The sequence below is a fragment of the Mizuhopecten yessoensis genome, unplaced genomic scaffold (genome assembly GCF_002113885.1).
Source record: "Mizuhopecten yessoensis strain PY_sf001 unplaced genomic scaffold, ASM211388v2 scaffold10963, whole genome shotgun sequence".
Taxonomy (NCBI): Eukaryota; Metazoa; Mollusca; class Bivalvia; order Pectinida; family Pectinidae; genus Mizuhopecten; species Mizuhopecten yessoensis.
This window is the reverse complement of record NW_018408809.1, coordinates 280-17,728: the sequence shown is the minus strand read 5'-3', so window position 1 is coordinate 17,728 and position 17,449 is coordinate 280. Positions and strand designations below refer to the sequence as shown.

The 17,449-nt window shown below is 34.8% G+C and overlaps 1 protein-coding gene across 9 annotated transcripts in view; it reads right to left on the bottom strand.

Moving 5' to 3' along the window:
* Positions 1–14,596, bottom strand: part of LOC110464123 — a 42,280-nt gene extending 27,684 nt beyond the window's left edge. For 5 of the 9 annotated variants that reach the window (XR_002464472.1, XR_002464471.1, XM_021519187.1 and 2 more), the window contains exon 1: positions 14,208–14,362. The gene's annotated coding sequence lies outside the window, so the exon portion shown is untranslated. The other 4 variants (XM_021519184.1, XM_021519182.1, XM_021519183.1 and 1 more) reach the window with 4 other exon arrangements.
* Positions 14,597–17,449: the final 2,853 nt, after the last annotated feature.

The following is a 17,449-nucleotide window of genomic DNA, read 5'->3' as shown; positions in this document are numbered from 1 at the left end:
TAGTAATACAGAAGGACCTTCTTCAACTTGATCCCCCTCAAGGTCAAATGTGTAGCATATTTCTATTTCCACATATAATAGTATATACAATCATTGCACAAGATACACATATACATACAATAATCGAACAAATTAAACATACCATTGGTTTGGTAGACTTTTCCTTATATGTACTTAACTCTTAAAAATCTTGTTTTAAAGTTGTTTGAAGTATCTAAGCACTGTCTCCTGTAGGGGGTCAAAGTCTTGTTGGTGTGTCATCTGTATAAGTGTGTTTGTACTAAGTAGAGACAGTGGTGGGGAATGTGGTTTAAGTGTCTATTGACCCCCCATTATCATACCAGGGGGTGATTACAGTTCTAACTGTAACGGGATCTACAAGCTTCTGATCCACTTAGCAATCTAGCAACACATAAAAAACCCTAACATCTGTCACCAGTTGTAGGATAATGTACCGTGAAAACAAAAACACTCAAATCAAAATAAGTCTAGGTCACAGAGCTAAAACCGTAATAAGTCTACTACAGATATTCTATGTCTTAAGGTAAAGATCTGTCCAATCTCTGATCAATTAAAACATTCTGTTAAGATCTGGCAGTGTATATAAGTATTACTTGGGTATCATATTATTCCTATACATAATTATATGATTTCAATGGTATGGACCATGTCTGTGATCGTGTCCAGTTTCCTAGTACACTGGTGGACGCTAGCAATGGAAGTGGCAGACAGACTCCAAATAGTTGCACTTATAGACCAGAATCACAAACATCAGTATAATAATGGATACAGATTGAAGACTAACATAAAAAATAATTACCAAATTATTTGTTCATTCTAAATTGACCTAAATTCCTGCTTTGTTTAACATTCCTAGCATTTTGCTACTGATGTGAAACAGCCTGTTAATCTGCTCTCCGTCCATTTCTGGCCCATATTGGTTATTTATAGCTATAGACGTATGAACTATGGACACACTGCAGACTACAATGTACAGACCACATATACACTAAGACTTTTCAGCTGATACCAGATGTACTATAAGACATCTCAGTTCATATATGATGAACAATAATATTTCAGTACATAGCAGACGTACATTATGACATTTAAGTTCATACGCAATAAAAACTTTAACATTCTTGTACAGACCAGACGTCCACTAAGACCTTTAAGTACAGACCAGATATCCACTAAGACTTTTAAGTACAGACCAGACATTCACAAATAGAAAATTAAATACAGACAAGAGGTACACTAAGACATTCACAAATAGAAAATTAAATACAGACAAGAGGTACACTAAGACATTCACAAATAGAACATTAAATACATACAAGAGGTACACTAAGACATTCACAAATAGAACATTAAATACATACAAGAGGTACACTAAGACATTCACAAATAGAACATTAAATACAGACAAGAGGTACACTAAGACATTCACAAATAGAACATTAAATACAGACAAGAGGTACACTAAGACAAGTCACACTATCAACATGATGACCAACCAAGAACAATTTAGTACATGAAATTGGAAAAAATTCAAATGATAATAACATAATCTTATACTCACTATTGTAAGGAATGATGATGACACATGTTAAGTGTCAAACCTGGAACACATGTTCAGGTGTTGTGTGAAGCAGCTGTTGGTTTACAGGTACAAATCAAACAGGTACACAGATACAATTTACCAGTATTTTAATATACAGGTAGCTAGCTCTGTTCCAGGGTTTACACTCATTAACATACAAAAGTATAATTTAATACTTCCAATGTCGTCACACTGCATGTATATCTATACAAGACTTCGTACACTTGTGTACATCCCTTTTTTTATCCCAGAGTGGCAGGTTATGATTACGTGAAATAATTAGCCTACTTAACGGGATCGCCTGTGTAGGTAGGCCTTAATTTACAGTCAGAGTTTCCACCATCAACCCTCATCTCCAATTTTATTTGACAGATTGGTACTTAAGATCAGGTTGGATGTTTGTACAATGTCACAGGTACGTCACAGGTAATACCGCAGGTAAGGCCACATCTAATGAATCGTTAACAGGTGAAACAATGACGAGTCTGACCAGGGTCATAAAAATGAAAAATATAAGTGCAATCACATTATTTATTACTCTACAATCTGTCAGCTGGACAAACAGATCAATCAAAGATCTAAAATCCTTAAATTAAGAATGGGTTTAATTTTGTCTGTGGTTTATAAAAAAAACAGTTTATATAAATGGTGTCACATCTTGTGGTCACATTTAGAACTAGTGTAAAATGCAAGTGGAGGAATGAAAACAGATATTGAAATTATCTTTTTTCCAAGATATTTTTTTCTTTATTTCCAGTTATATCAATGAAGTAAGACTGTACCTGAACCAGATCATCAAAATCCTAATACTGTACAAAGTATAGTGCTAATGTAGCCCTGATGGGATCATATACAAACAAATCAGCACATGTTAACAGAACCAGATCTAAGGTTCCATGATTATCTACCAGATGCATTGTCTTACACAAGTTAATGGGTGAAAACAACATGTTTTTCAGGAAGAGATCCCGGAAGAAAAAACTCTAAAAACAATTACTGTTAAGAACCCCAACATAACCGATTAATTAATTAGGAATTGTTTCTACGTAGTCTGTCAGTTCTAGTAGTAAACACATCGTCATCAGCAGCATCAGCAGCATCACACTCGAGCCCACAGGACAGGACCTTGTGTACAGTACAGGACACATACCAATAGAAGGACAATACTCTGTGAGCCTGGAGACAGACCCAGCCTAGGCGGTGGTCCAGGCTGACTGTACCCAGTGACTGCCGGCTCACTGTATGTAAATAAGGTTTTTATTGTGGTGTCAACGTCCCTATGGTGTTCCTTATCTCTGTGGTGTCAATCAGTACATTTATCAATACCACATTTCTAACCATTTTACAAAACATTCACAGCTAACATTCTGTCATATTTTCACTAAGTTTGTCCATTACAACATTATATTTCAGTCCAAGTACATCAGCCAAAATTCCACCAATTGAAAAATATTAAACTGCCTGTAATTTTGTTATTGTTCTATTAAGAAACACTAGACATCAAGTCATAGCTGTATAGTTTCTCCCTTTAAACAAGACATTCTTTAATCATATCTACTCAAAAGAAATTACCTCCATATGGGTGAAGACAAAAACTCAACCCTCTTGAAGATTTTTCCTGATTTTCCAGGTTATTCGTCCCCTTTTAAAGAATTTTCCTGTACATAAACAAATGATTCTTAATAAATTTGTCATAATTTTTATTTTTCATTTTTAAATTCCATGTCAAACACACTGAAAATTTTTAACATGGTTTCTGCATTTTGAAATTCTAAATATGGATCATTTTGAACACTATCTATATCTGGTAAAATTCAAATTCAGTCCTTTTGATGTTTTAAAGACCATCTCTAATTGGTGATTTTCTAAATTTAAGGCAGCAACTCATTCTCAATACAAGTAAGTGTGTGTTACTATATCCTGTTAGTTGATCTACATTATAATCAAATCCCACACAAACCTCTGGCTGACCCAGAATCTCCTACACAAACCTCTGGCTGACCTGGAATCTCCCACTCTCTGCCCTTTGGGAGGGATTCTCTGTCTCAGTACCTGTAAATTACCTCTACTTATCTAAGCTTAAATTAGGCCTGATTTCCACCTGTGCAGGTGAGAATAAGTCATTTGACAGCCACCAATTATTCTGTGACATAAGCCATTAAGATAAGACGTGGAGATAGACTGGTATTGTAGATCTACAACTAATGGCTCATCCAATAGGTCCTCAGTGATCACAGCATTTAAAATACTCTCCCTATATACATACCGAACATTGAAAACTTTGAGTTCACCTTGAGAAAATTATTCTACAGGTTATACAATATATGTGTAAGTAAAGAATGGAATGGACTGAAAATTATCCTTGCCAATGCTTATTATTTCTAGTACAAATCTTGTGTTTTTCCATGTACATGCATAAGTAATTCAGCCAATACTGTGCTGCTTACATGAGGAAGTAATTTTGCCAAGTCCTTCTGATAAAATGCAATCAAATTGACAACTTTAAATAAATATGTAATCCCTGATCAGAAAATCAAAATGCAGATTATATGAGAATTTGGTTAAGATTAATACAATACAATGATTCATATTAACATTAATAAATTATAAAGGGTAATTTCTAATTTCTCCGGACTGAAACATTTAAAGTAAACTCTAGCCTATTTCTTATTTCTCAGGACTGAAACATTTCAAGTAAACTCTAGCCTATAGCCATCCATTATAACAATACAGATATATTTTCCTTGTGATTTTTCTTTGCAAATAAAACTCATTCACAATGATGATGACAAATGAGGCTAACAACTATGGCCAAACAAAATAACTAATCATCATTCTTTCTTCAAAATCTAGTAAAAAAATCCTGATCTTCTAGTAGTTTGATTGGGGTTTTTAAAATTAAAATTAAAAGAAATGTACGTACAATAGGAGATTGAACTTTGTGTGGCATATATATTTTTAGTAATATACACTTAATGACTTGCTTCTTCAATAGGAGGTTATCGTACCCCTCTCGTGAACCTTGGATTCCTTCCAAACTGTCGGAGAACTGTTCCAAGTAGACCAACAGTGAGTGTGTGTGTCTGTCTGATAAGTAGGTGGTGGGTTAGAATCCAGCCAGCATTTGCCAGTGCAGCAAACCCAATTTTAAACATTTTTAACTCTTCACACTTCGACTGCATGTCTATAATCAGCTGAACTATCATATCACGCCAATGTCTCAATTCCTGAAATATTCCCACTTAACAGTACAGCAATGTAAGAACATTAACTCTGCTATCACTACATCACTATTGTAGGCATCAGGCTTAGCTGTCTGCACCCTTGTCTATTATAACAGTATACATTTAAGAGACAAGCATGCACCTGCAGCCTTGCACAAAAATTACACACAAATTTTGCCAAATGTGTATTAAATTTTGCACTCATTTTCCCTAGTGGCCTTTCCAGTGCAGTAGAGTAACTGTTAAATTGGTGCTAGAGCAAAGTACATTGAACTTGTACAATCAGTAAAGGATAATTAACATTAGAAAGTGAACACTACATAGAGATGCAATCTTATAACACAGTAAAGCTGTTTAATATCAGTCTTAATCTTGTACAATCTTACATATCAAATAAGATATAAATCGGTCTGCATACATTAAAATATTTTTTTTTACAAAATTTCAAACTGAAACAGATTTTAACAAAATTAGCTGCCTAACCGTACTTACTAGTTGATCCTCTTTTAAACGACATTGGTCTGAATGCATGAAGGAGAGAGCATAGTAATGCTGCATAGCTGTCCCACTTACTTGTCATAGTAATGCTGTATAGCTGTCCCACTAATTGTCATAGTACTGCTGTATATAGCTGTCCCACTTACTTGTCATCCTAATGCTTTATAGCTGTCCCACTTAATTGTCATAGCAATGCTGTATAGCTGTCGCACTTACTTGTCATAGTAATGCTTTATAGCTGTCCCACTTAATTGTCATAGTAATGCTGTATATAGCTGTCCCACTTACTTGTAATAGTAATGCTGTATAGCTGTCCCACTAATTGTCATAGTACTGCTGTATATAGCTGTCCCACTTACTTGTAATAGTAATGCTGTATAGCTGTCCCTCTTACTTGTCATAGTAATGCTGTAAAGCTGTCCCACTTACTTGTCATAGGAATGCTGTATATCTATCCAACTTACTTGTCATAGTAATGCTGAATAGCTGTCCCACTTACTTGTCATACTTATGCTGTATAGCTGTCCCAATTACTTGTCATAGTAATGCTGTATAGCTGTCCCTCTTACTGGTCATAGAAATGCTGTATATAGCTGTCCCACTTACTTGTAATAGTAATGCTGTATAGCTGTCCCTCTTACTTGTCATAGTAATGCTGTATATCTATCCCACTTACTTGTAATAGTAATGCTGTATAGCTGTCCCTCTTACTTGTCATAGTAATGCTGTATATCTCTCCCACTTACTTGTCATAGTAATGCTGCATAGCTGTCCCACTTACTTGTAATAGTAATGCTGTATAGCTGTCCCACTAATTGTCATAGTAATGCTGTATATCTCTCCCACTTACTTGTCATAGTAATGATGTATAGCTGTCCCACTTAATTGTCATATTTATGCTGTATAGCTGTCCCACTTATTTGTCAAAATTTTGCTGTATAGCGGTCCCACTTACTTGTAATAGTAATGCTGTATAGCTGTCCCTCTTACTTGTCATAGTAATGCTGTATAGCTGTCCCACTTAATTGTCATAGTTATGCTGTATAGCTGTCTCACTTACTTGTCATAGTAATGCTGTATAGCTGTCCCACTTATTTGTCATAATAATGCTGTATAGCTGTCCCACTTACTTGTCATAGTTATGCTGTATAGCTGTCCCACTTACTTGTCATAGTAATGCTGTATAGCTGTCCCACTTACTTGTCATAGTAATGCTGTATAGCTGTCCCACTTACTTGTCATAGTAATGCTGTATAGCTGTCCCACTTACTTGTCATAGTAATGCTGTATAGCTGTCCCACTTACTTGTCATAGTAATGCTGTATAGCTGTCCCACTTATTTGTCATAATAATGCTGTATAGCTGTCCCACTTACTTGTCATAGTTATGCTGTATAGCTGTCCCACTTACTTGTCATAGTAATACTTTCACTTTATAAGGACAATCATAACACAATTTTTTCCCTCAAATCACAGACAATGATACCAGGACCCCAGTTAAAGGAAAATGTGTAGCAGGGGTCAAACTCTGATAATGCAGAATTTGATGTGCAATGTGCTTGAGACTATATATATATAATTGCTGCTCATTTGGAGGTGATGAGGTGAAGTCTTAAAAAGTAAAATGCAAAAACATCCTAAACTAATACTGATTTTGTTTTTAAGTACAAAGCGTCTTTGAAAACTCTATATGATGTACCAACTGCTTCCCCCAACACATACTTTGCTCCGTTCAAGCTTCAATCAAGGTTATAGTTTCAACTGATCAGTCCTTCCTCTGTACTTATATATTCTCTTTCACTTAAATATGAAGGAGAAGGTGTAAATATCTGTACGGTAATTATAGAGGGCCGAACTGAATCAAACAATGGTGGTAGCACATGTACACGATGCTCATGTGCTGGTACATTTATACAGCCAACATATGACACTGACAATATTTGTTGAAATCTTTCGCACACTTTAAGACAGTACAAAACATTGCTTGACAAAGCAATTCAAGGGCTATAACTCTCTTAAAGCAGTGGAAACAAAATGGTAGTCACATGCAGTGACTTTTAAGGTGAAATTGGGGCCTCTACAGGCCCTTCCCGTTTATAATCTCCGACGTATTTTCTCAAAACCAACTCAAAATAATAACTTTTTTGAACTAGAAATCTATCTCATACTTTATGAACAGCTAATAGACTGCTCAAGACTTTGTTTTGTTTAGTAAATCAAGGGCCATAATTCTATAAAATGTTCTACAAAAAAATGGTAGTCACACACAGGTTTATGTAATGGATAAGATGTGTGCAGGTCCTGGTCCATGTTTCATGACCATTCCTTATCTTACAGAAATCCTTCGCTAGTTTTTCCATAGGAAAGCATTATTGGGGTTGAGAGAAAATTGTAATAAGAATAGTCTTGACCAGATTGTGCATAGATACAGAAAGTCTGAAATCAGGAATGTCACCCGAATGATTCCAGAGTACCCCCCTCCCAAATTTATCACAGGAAATATAATGACATTTTGTACATACAATTAAACTATCTCAATGAACATTGAGTGATGTCAAATGTTTTTGTAATAAAATGCACAGATGTTTATCAACACAATAACACCAACTTTCACTCTACATCCTATAGTTACCACCACAATAACCATACCTGTATGTCTGACAATAGTCCTAGTCACCTGGCCTTTTCTCACCTGTACCAATACCTAATCTCCTGTCCTGTCCACCAGTTACAGCACCCTTACCTCCCATTACCACCTGTATGTCTAGTCTGATGAAGGCACCACACACTAACTCCTGCAGACAACACAAGCTTTCTCCTTGTGTTCCAACACAAAACATCTCTACACATATGTTACAACACTAAATCCAATGAATGTTTCAGTTAACAATTCAAACTGTCAGAAAGTGATTGTGACTTTCCTCACTCTGAAAGGTTTCACACACCACAGATTAGTACATACAGTTTCACATGAACACCTTACCAGCTGAAAGTTAAAACATCCAACAACTCCAGTTGTGGTTTTCATGTCTTGATTTTTTTGTTGTCCCATATGTAGTTCACAACCGTTGCAAAATTCAACTATTGTCCCACAAATTCATTTGAATCTATTTAAATATTCTAACAACAATGTAATGCACAATTGTGACTCAGCCAGTGTACACCACTGAATATAGGCCCAGAACATGTTATAAGGGTACAAGGACTTGTACACACAAAACCTGTACCAGACAGACATTAATTTTATTCTACATTAAACTTTACCTGTATGTAAACATTTACACTTCAGCTTCCTACCTGTGACATAATTAACAACACAAAGACAGCTCAGCTTGGTGCATTTCACAGGTACACTGTCAGACTATAATGAGATACCTACACAGGGTAGCAAATCTCCAATGTTTTATACATACAATATTGATGGTTATGCTGAGATAGTAAGTCTCATCAATTATGCTAAAAAAACATCTCTGTTTCGTTTATTTCTTTTTCCTTAGAACTTTCTATTTCATCAAATGGAATTAATAGACCCACAAAGATATGCAGGATATGTGCAAACTTATATATATATAATTACAAGAGATTACAAAATTAGTTTTTGTGTGCATCTTTACATATGTTTTAGAGGAATTTTGTAATTGGACAAATGTTTGCAATGGTTTTGGATAGTGCTTCAGTATGCTTAAATACCAAAATCAAATTACTTCATAAAATTCCAATGAAATTTATATAAAACTACCTCAGACTGTTATCATGTGTATTATGAAGACCTTGCCTGCTGTTTTATTCATTGGATTACTCAATCAAATCCATCGAAAACAATAATTGTCATTATTATTGCAAATTTTTTATACTGTTTCAACTTTGTTAAAGACTTATGCTAAAACACAACTGAAAATGACATGGTTTATATAGATTATACTAATACATGTACACCAAAGCATTGTATTGTACAATTTCATATTTAAGTACTTTTGAACTAGAGCCTGCAAGTATGTTTTGGAAAATTCTACAAACCCAAACCTTATATTCATAGTCAAAATTGATTTTTTTTATTAGCCCTGACATAAAATCTTCTAGCCCCCAGCGTGGTGCTGATGGAGTTGTACACCCAAACCATGTAGCAGACAATGTTTACCATCCCTAAAGGAACATCAAACATAGCACCGTTTGTATTCAATGGCGAGTCAAAGTGTACATTACTATGGTTGTCAATGTTATGATCATCACAATTAACGTAAAAACTTGTGTCATTTGCGCAGTTCTTTTGTGTTGAAATTAAGTTTGAAGTTGGGGGTGCGCAAATCACAAAGCTATGCAGATGTTTTCATGGTTTTTATAAAGAAAGATCGCCAATTTGCATGGTCCGCCATCTTGAAAAGACGAGACTTTCTCCAGATACGTTTGTACACAGAACTTGAAGACATATGAACATTTATTCTGAATTAATAATAAAAGATGCAAAATGGATATTCGTGTTGCTATATGAATTTATAAGGCAATTAACATAAAGTTATTAAGCAAGTAGAAAAAATATATACCATATATACATATATCGGTTATTCCTACAGAAATAGTCCTTTATGTCCAGTACCAGAATCACCTTTGATGTATATATATATATAGGTCATTCCTACAGAAATAGTACTTTATGTCCAGTACCAGAATCACCTTTGATGTATATATATATAGGTCATTCCTACAGAAATAGTCCTGACTACTAGTGGCTGATACAATAATGCTACAGAAATGACAAGCAGATAAGATTGGACATAAGACAAGGGACCTAGGAACATACCAGGTCTATAACTAGACAACTCCACACAGACAACCAGACACTGAAAATTCAAAGTATAGTTAGCTTCACCACACGTCATCACCAAAATTTTTCAGTCCAATTAAATTAATGACATCCACTCTCATATCTTTTTTATTCAGAACTGCATTACATGAAATGAAATTTCAAAATCCCACTATTAAAACCTAAACTCATTCACCCCTGTAGTTTCATAATGAATCATTCCAACCTTTGAACTGGAAGAGTTTAAATGTGTCCTCATGGGTGAATGAGTTTAATAATATGGTGACCTTCACAAGTACAAAATACATGTGTGTATATGATTTATATATTCTTTATTTTTGCTATTAATACAATTTTAAAATTTGAGAAACATCTTTAAAAGCTGACAAAGCTGTGGTACATAACTTGATATATATTTATATATATATACCTAGATAGTGGCCTACCTATTCACAAGGCACCACAGCAATAACATCAGTACCCTCAACAAGGCTACTCTCATAACCTGGTAGTACACAGCTAAACACACAGCCCCATCCCTAAAGCTCAACACCATCCCTGTATCTGACGTAAAAAGTGTTAATCAAATAATATTGATACTTAAGTCCACTGTCTGATCCCAATAAATAGAATGATAGTTATCAATGAATGACACACCTGGTTAAATACTATTAGGTGTGGGAGGGCTCAGTCTGGTACAAATATAGTCCCTAGCATTACATTGTAACTTCCTACGGACACGATGGCTAAATGTACATGTAGGTGGAAACAGACCAACAGACAAGTCTCTCACACCTGTTTAACTAGTAAATCATTAATTATATACAATCACACCTTACCGTGCCTTATTCAATGAGAGTTGTCTGACAATTATTACAACTGTAACTGCACTGACTGACCATGATCCGTCTCCCATACCTAAAGTACTGCACACTGCCTAATTGTCTGATTACTACCTGTACAGGTGGGTCAGTCTCCACACCTATAGTACCGTACACTACCTAATGAGTCGTCTGATCACAGATGGGTCAGTCTCCACACCTATAGTTCCCTACACTACCTAATGAGTTGTCTAATCACAGATGGGTCAGTCTCCACACCTATAGTACTGTACACTACCTAATGAGTTGTCTGATCACAGGTAGGTCAGTCCCCATACCTATAGTACCGTACACTACCTAATGAGTTGTCTGATCACAGGTAGGTCAGTCCCCATACCTATAGTACCGTACACTACCTAATGAGTTGTCTGATCACAGGTGAGTCAGTCTCCACACCTATAGTACCCTACACTACCTAATGAGTTGTCTGATCACAGGTAGGTCAGTCTCCACACCTATAGTACCGTACACTACCTAATGAGTTGTCTGATCACAGGTGGGTCAGTCCCCATACCTATAGTACCGTACACTACCTAATCAGCTGTCTGATCACTGCTACCTATATAGCTGGGTCTGTCTCTCAAGAAGAGATATAAATATGTCACACATTCTGTTAACTGAAGATTTTGTTTGCAACTTTACTGAAACATTATGGTAGAACGTTTTGTTTGTGTTTAAGTTGATGTTGGTTGACATGTATATATATGTGCTGTTGTGTAGTAAACACTGAAGCATATAAGATACTATCCCTTGATTCAACATACAGTAAAATCAGTTCAGGCAGTACACTCTATTTGTGTATCAGGTTACATCGCTTTCAGTTTTTTTCCTTACTATTTCTTTTACCAAAAGAGATATAAATATGTACACATGTGATTGTCAGATCGTGATGATTTTACAATACCAACAAATATACCATCTACGTAATGAAATAAAAAATAACCCATGTACTTTGTACCTACAGAGATCAACAAATAGACCATGCATCTACCTAAAGATATTAATAAATAATCTGTCGACCTAAATAAACAAATATTCTGTTCACATTTAGAGGAATAACAGCAAAAATGCTTTCCACCCATTATAATAAAAAACATTCTGTCCAACAGTTAATGACAAACAATCTGTGTACCTACCTAATACCCTGAAACAATAACATTATTAATAGTCACCTGGAAAATGGACATCACCAAGTGAAATTTGTATAGTAGCTAATTACTGTGTGGTACCTACATGATACATACATGGTACATACACAGTAGTTACAGTGTATACGACGACATCGCTCACTAACATTGTCATTTACTTGGTAGTTTGTACACAACCTAGCGCTTTACCTAGCGTCATCTTAGTCATACCTCCCGGAAAAATATCAATTATATATTTATACACATAAATCCCCCAGGAGTGCCTAACTCACTAATATCCAACAAACTTCACAGTAGACATATACTACTGGTAAATAAAACACTGGACAAATCTTTACAGCAGGTACAGTAACGATTGATCCTTGACATTGAGACATTTATTGAATATAGATTTATATATCTAATGAAAAGTCATTATACACAATCACAAGTGGTTTTGTTTATGTTGCAATGACGATTTGTCACATGTTGCTTCAATGCTAAGTGGACAATATCCGTGTATGACCTCACTTGATTTGGTAAAACATCTAAAATGAATACCTCATTGCTAGTAGATGGTCATAGAAGAATAATGGTCATTGAAAATTGAAGTAAATCATGGATAAATGTGTCTCATAAATTTTCATAAAACTTGATCAACCTGAAGAATATGTTATATAGGTAAGTTTGCTAGATGTTGTATAGTAAGATGTCACTGACAGAACACCACTCACAGACATTTTTAAATGTCTGATGATCCGATAAAGAAAGCATTAACAAGTTTACATTTCCTTCAACTGTTAAAAAAATGTAAATTTGTTTACATTTTGTCGCACATAAAATTGTTGTGAAGGGCAAGAAACAAATTCCTTCAAGCAAAAACACTGGTGAGTTAAAAGATTTAAAAGGCAGTGTAAAATGTTTGAGAGAATTGATGACCATGTAAACAAAAGTTTGAAAGTCGAAAATTATACTGAATCCAAAATGAAATTGTTTCTACTTTACAGTCCACTGCGTCAAGAAAGTACATCAGTAATGGCCCAGTTATCTGATTAGGATCGCTATATTTAGTAGTGCTGTCCAAGTCTAGCACACTGCTTGAGAATGTGATAAATTAAAATAGTTACATTATAGTGATAACCAAATTTAGCACACTTTCTAGAGATGGCATTCAATTAAAATAGCTACATTAGTGATGTCAATGTTTAGCACACTTTCAATAGATGGCATTTAATTAAAATAGTGATGTCCACGTTTAGCACACTTAGATGGCATTTCATTAGAATAGCTACGTTAGTGATGTCATGTTTAGCACACTTTCTAGAGATGAATTAGGCCTGTATAGCACACATAGCTATAGATGTTAAGCTATAATATATGTTTAATAAAGATTGATACATAAATGAGGACCCGTTAAGCACACATAGCTATAGATGTATAGCTATATGTTTAATAAAGAGTGATATATAAATGAGGACCCGGTAAGCACACATAGCTGTAGATGTATAGCTATATGTTTAATAAAGATTGAGACATAAATGAGGACCCGGTAAGCACACATAGCTATAGATGTATAGCTATATGTTTAATAAAGATTGATATATAAATGAGGACCCGTTAAGCACACATAGCTATAGATGATGTTTAATTAACAACCTTGTTTCTCTTCCATACTTCCTATTTCATTTAAACATCAGGAAACCTTACTGTACGTGATATAAACTGAAAATAAAGGTAAACAACTACACACTTCATGATCATATGGCTAATATTGGAAAATTGATAAGTCCAAAAACTTCCTTATCTTTTCATCTTCTTACACTTGATACCTCTTAGTTACTTATACACATCTAGGTCTACTATAGTGAGTTTACATATATGTAAATCAATGGTGTTTCTTACTATAAATGTAATGAGAAAGATATGTTAAGCGGTATATCACTCACATATTTGTGTTTAGACTACACTTTTTTTTTAATCATTACTCCCAAAACGTTAACAAATATTTAAACAGGAACATGTATGGCAGACAAATGTAAATGTGTAATGATATAATACTGTAATATATACCAACCAGAAAAGACAGCACTCAATATCTCATGTAAACTCCAGAACAGACAACACTTGATATGTCATGTAAACTCCTTAATAACTTTAAATCCTTGTAGTTTCTTCCCTGTGGACCTACTCAGGCCAGACTAATCAAACCCATGTTACATGTGTACTACAGAAGAGTGAACGAGTGGCAACATAACCTATAACAAAGAGCAAAGTCAGTCAGGCGTGACCACATGCATCCCCAGGCAGAAGTGGGGCCTAACAATTACATTTCGTACCAATCTTTTGTGGTCCCAGTACGTGTTATCACCACCGCCCTACCCCCGGGGGATGGCCAGACAATGTATGGGACAGGATTGACACATGGAATCAGACAGATCATACCTGGTATTACAAGTCCTCGTTTATAACACAGGATTATCTCCCTTAATCTGACCAGGTGATCATAACAATGATGTAATGTGGGTAATTATATAGAGTACTATATGTGGTTTGATAATCAACGTTAAGGAGCTAAAGGTCAAAAGCAATTTAATGAAGAATGAAACCATATACCTCTTGTATCAAGCACTAGTCCTTCAGGTAAGTATTTGCCCTGAGGTTAAATTAATACTACTACTGGTCCAAAAATATGGCTACACTTCTAAAAGTAGCCATTTTAAAATCATGGTCTTTTAACGAAGCTTTTTTGCCTATCCACTGATAACCTATTCAGTACAAGAACAGGGGTAGACAAACATTTTACCAACCCACTGACCAAATATAATGCCAGCACAATCAGACAGAGGATTTATCTATGTCCTATCATCACTGATAGTCAGTATTTATGAAGATCTATAGCTATACTTTGATCATTTGTGATTACAAAGATATCTAGCTACATTTTCTGATCATTAATGATTAAAAAGATCTACAGCTACATTATCTAATCATTTCTGATTAAAAGATCTACAGCTACATTATCTGATCATTTCTGATTAAAAAGATCTACAGCTACATTATCTGATCATTTCTGATTAAAAAGATCCATAGCTACATTATCTAATCATTAATGATTCAAAAGATCTACAGCTACATTATCTGATCATTAATGATTAAAAAGATCCATAGCTACATTATCTAATCATTTCTGATTAAAAGATCTACAGCTACATTACCTGATCATTAATGATTAAAAAGATCTACAGCTACATTACCTGATCATTAACGATTCAAAAGATCCATAGCTACATTATCTAATTATTTCTGATTAAAAAGATCTACAGCTACATTATCTGATCATTAATGATTAAAAAGATCCATAGCTACGTTATCTAATCATTAATGATTAAAAAGATCCATAGCTACATTATCTGATCATTTCTGATTAAGAAGATCTACAGCTACATTATCTTATCATTAATGATTAAAAAGATCTATAGCTGCTTTGATTATTTGTGATTACAAAGATCTATAGATACTTTGATCATTTTTCATTACAGATATCTATAGCTACACTGTCTGACATCATTAGTGATTACAATGACCTAATATATAGCTCTATTGATTATCCAGAACGTTCTTCTAGATCACTTGACCTTAAGGCACTAAAAGGTTTTTCTTCATCAGTTTTTTATTTGCCTTTTCTTCAATGTTTTTTATGGACATTTTCTTCTTTTAATTTCCTCTTAAAATTAAGTACAGTTTAGAGTGAAGTACATGTCACACGGCTTCCCCCCCCCCCTCCCTCCCTTACAATTCTAGTCCTATCTAAGGCTCAATCTGATCCCAATCCTCACTGAAAAGTATACATGTATATATATGATGTCCACCCTTCATGGGCAGTTCAATTTGATCTTAAAACAAATTTAATTTGAATATCAAAGCATCAATCTGCACTTAAAGAAAAAGTAGTTTTTCCCTTCAAGAAGGAATAAGATATTATTTGTAGGTTTGAGTAAATATCTAGGGTAAAGATCTACACGTTGCATGTAACGTCAATGCCACACCTAAACACAGGTATATAACACATATACAACAGGATACATATTCTCCAGTATCAATTACACACAATTTATCTTTTTCTGTTCGCATATAGAGCACTGTATAACCTGATCTGTAACAGTCTCTAGAGACCAAAACAATTCTGTCTGTGTCAACAAGACCTAGCCAACACAACTCAGGAGGTAACTGGTAAATACAACGCAACTCAGGAGGTAACTGGTAAATACAACACAACTCAGGAGGTAACTGGTAAATACAACACAACTCAGGAGGTAACTGGTAAATACAACACAACTCAGGAGGTAACTGGTAAATACAACACAACTCAGGAGGTAACTGGTAAATACAACACAACTCAGGAGGTAACTGGTAAATACAACACAACTCAGGAGGTAACTGGTAAATAACCTTCACTGCTGGATCCAGTTTTTGGTAACAGTTTTACAATTTTATTTATTAGACTCTATTAAATATTACAACTCTCTACTTTAATGATCTGTATGTTCAACAGCATAGATGATCATGTCATATGGAGAAACAAATACTCATAGGGATGAACCTTATCATTCAAATTACACATTTATATTGATCCCATGTATAATATGTACAGTAGGAAATAATGGTCACAATGGTATACCCAATATCTGGGAATTTTATTTTCAGAAGATCTGCCAGGGGGACTTTTGACTTTTTTTTCCTGAACTTATAGAAGGTGAAATTTAACAAATAAAAAGGAAAAGGAAAATCTCCATATGACCCAAATCCTGGGGACAGATCATATTTAGAGTATATTTTCAATAGATATAATTTCACATGGTAAAATATGAACAATTAAATCATAAAAGGAGATGACACAAGCCATCTTCCAAAGCCACCACTAATCTAGTTGACAATGGTTTCTGGGTTTTATCAATGATAAATAGCACCTAGTTCTTCTGGCATAGAATAGGATGTCAATTGCTCTATATGTCTTGGATATCTTAAATACACTTATCTACTTAGTCAATTATACAAACACCAGTACTCAATGGATAGCCTAATAGTTCTATATTTGGCCAGTAATTGCCACCTGATATGAAAACGCCCCCTCAGTCTGGTAGGCCCTCTACCTGCACCCACTGAAGTCCCTAGTCAATCACCAACCAAACCTTGACACAGGCGTTTACACATTTACACTTCACATCTGGGATATCAAACTTAACTAAATGTACTTGATTTAAAAGTTCAAATATAACTGTTTGAGAGTCTGGCTTGATTTAAAGTGCTTTTCAGGTT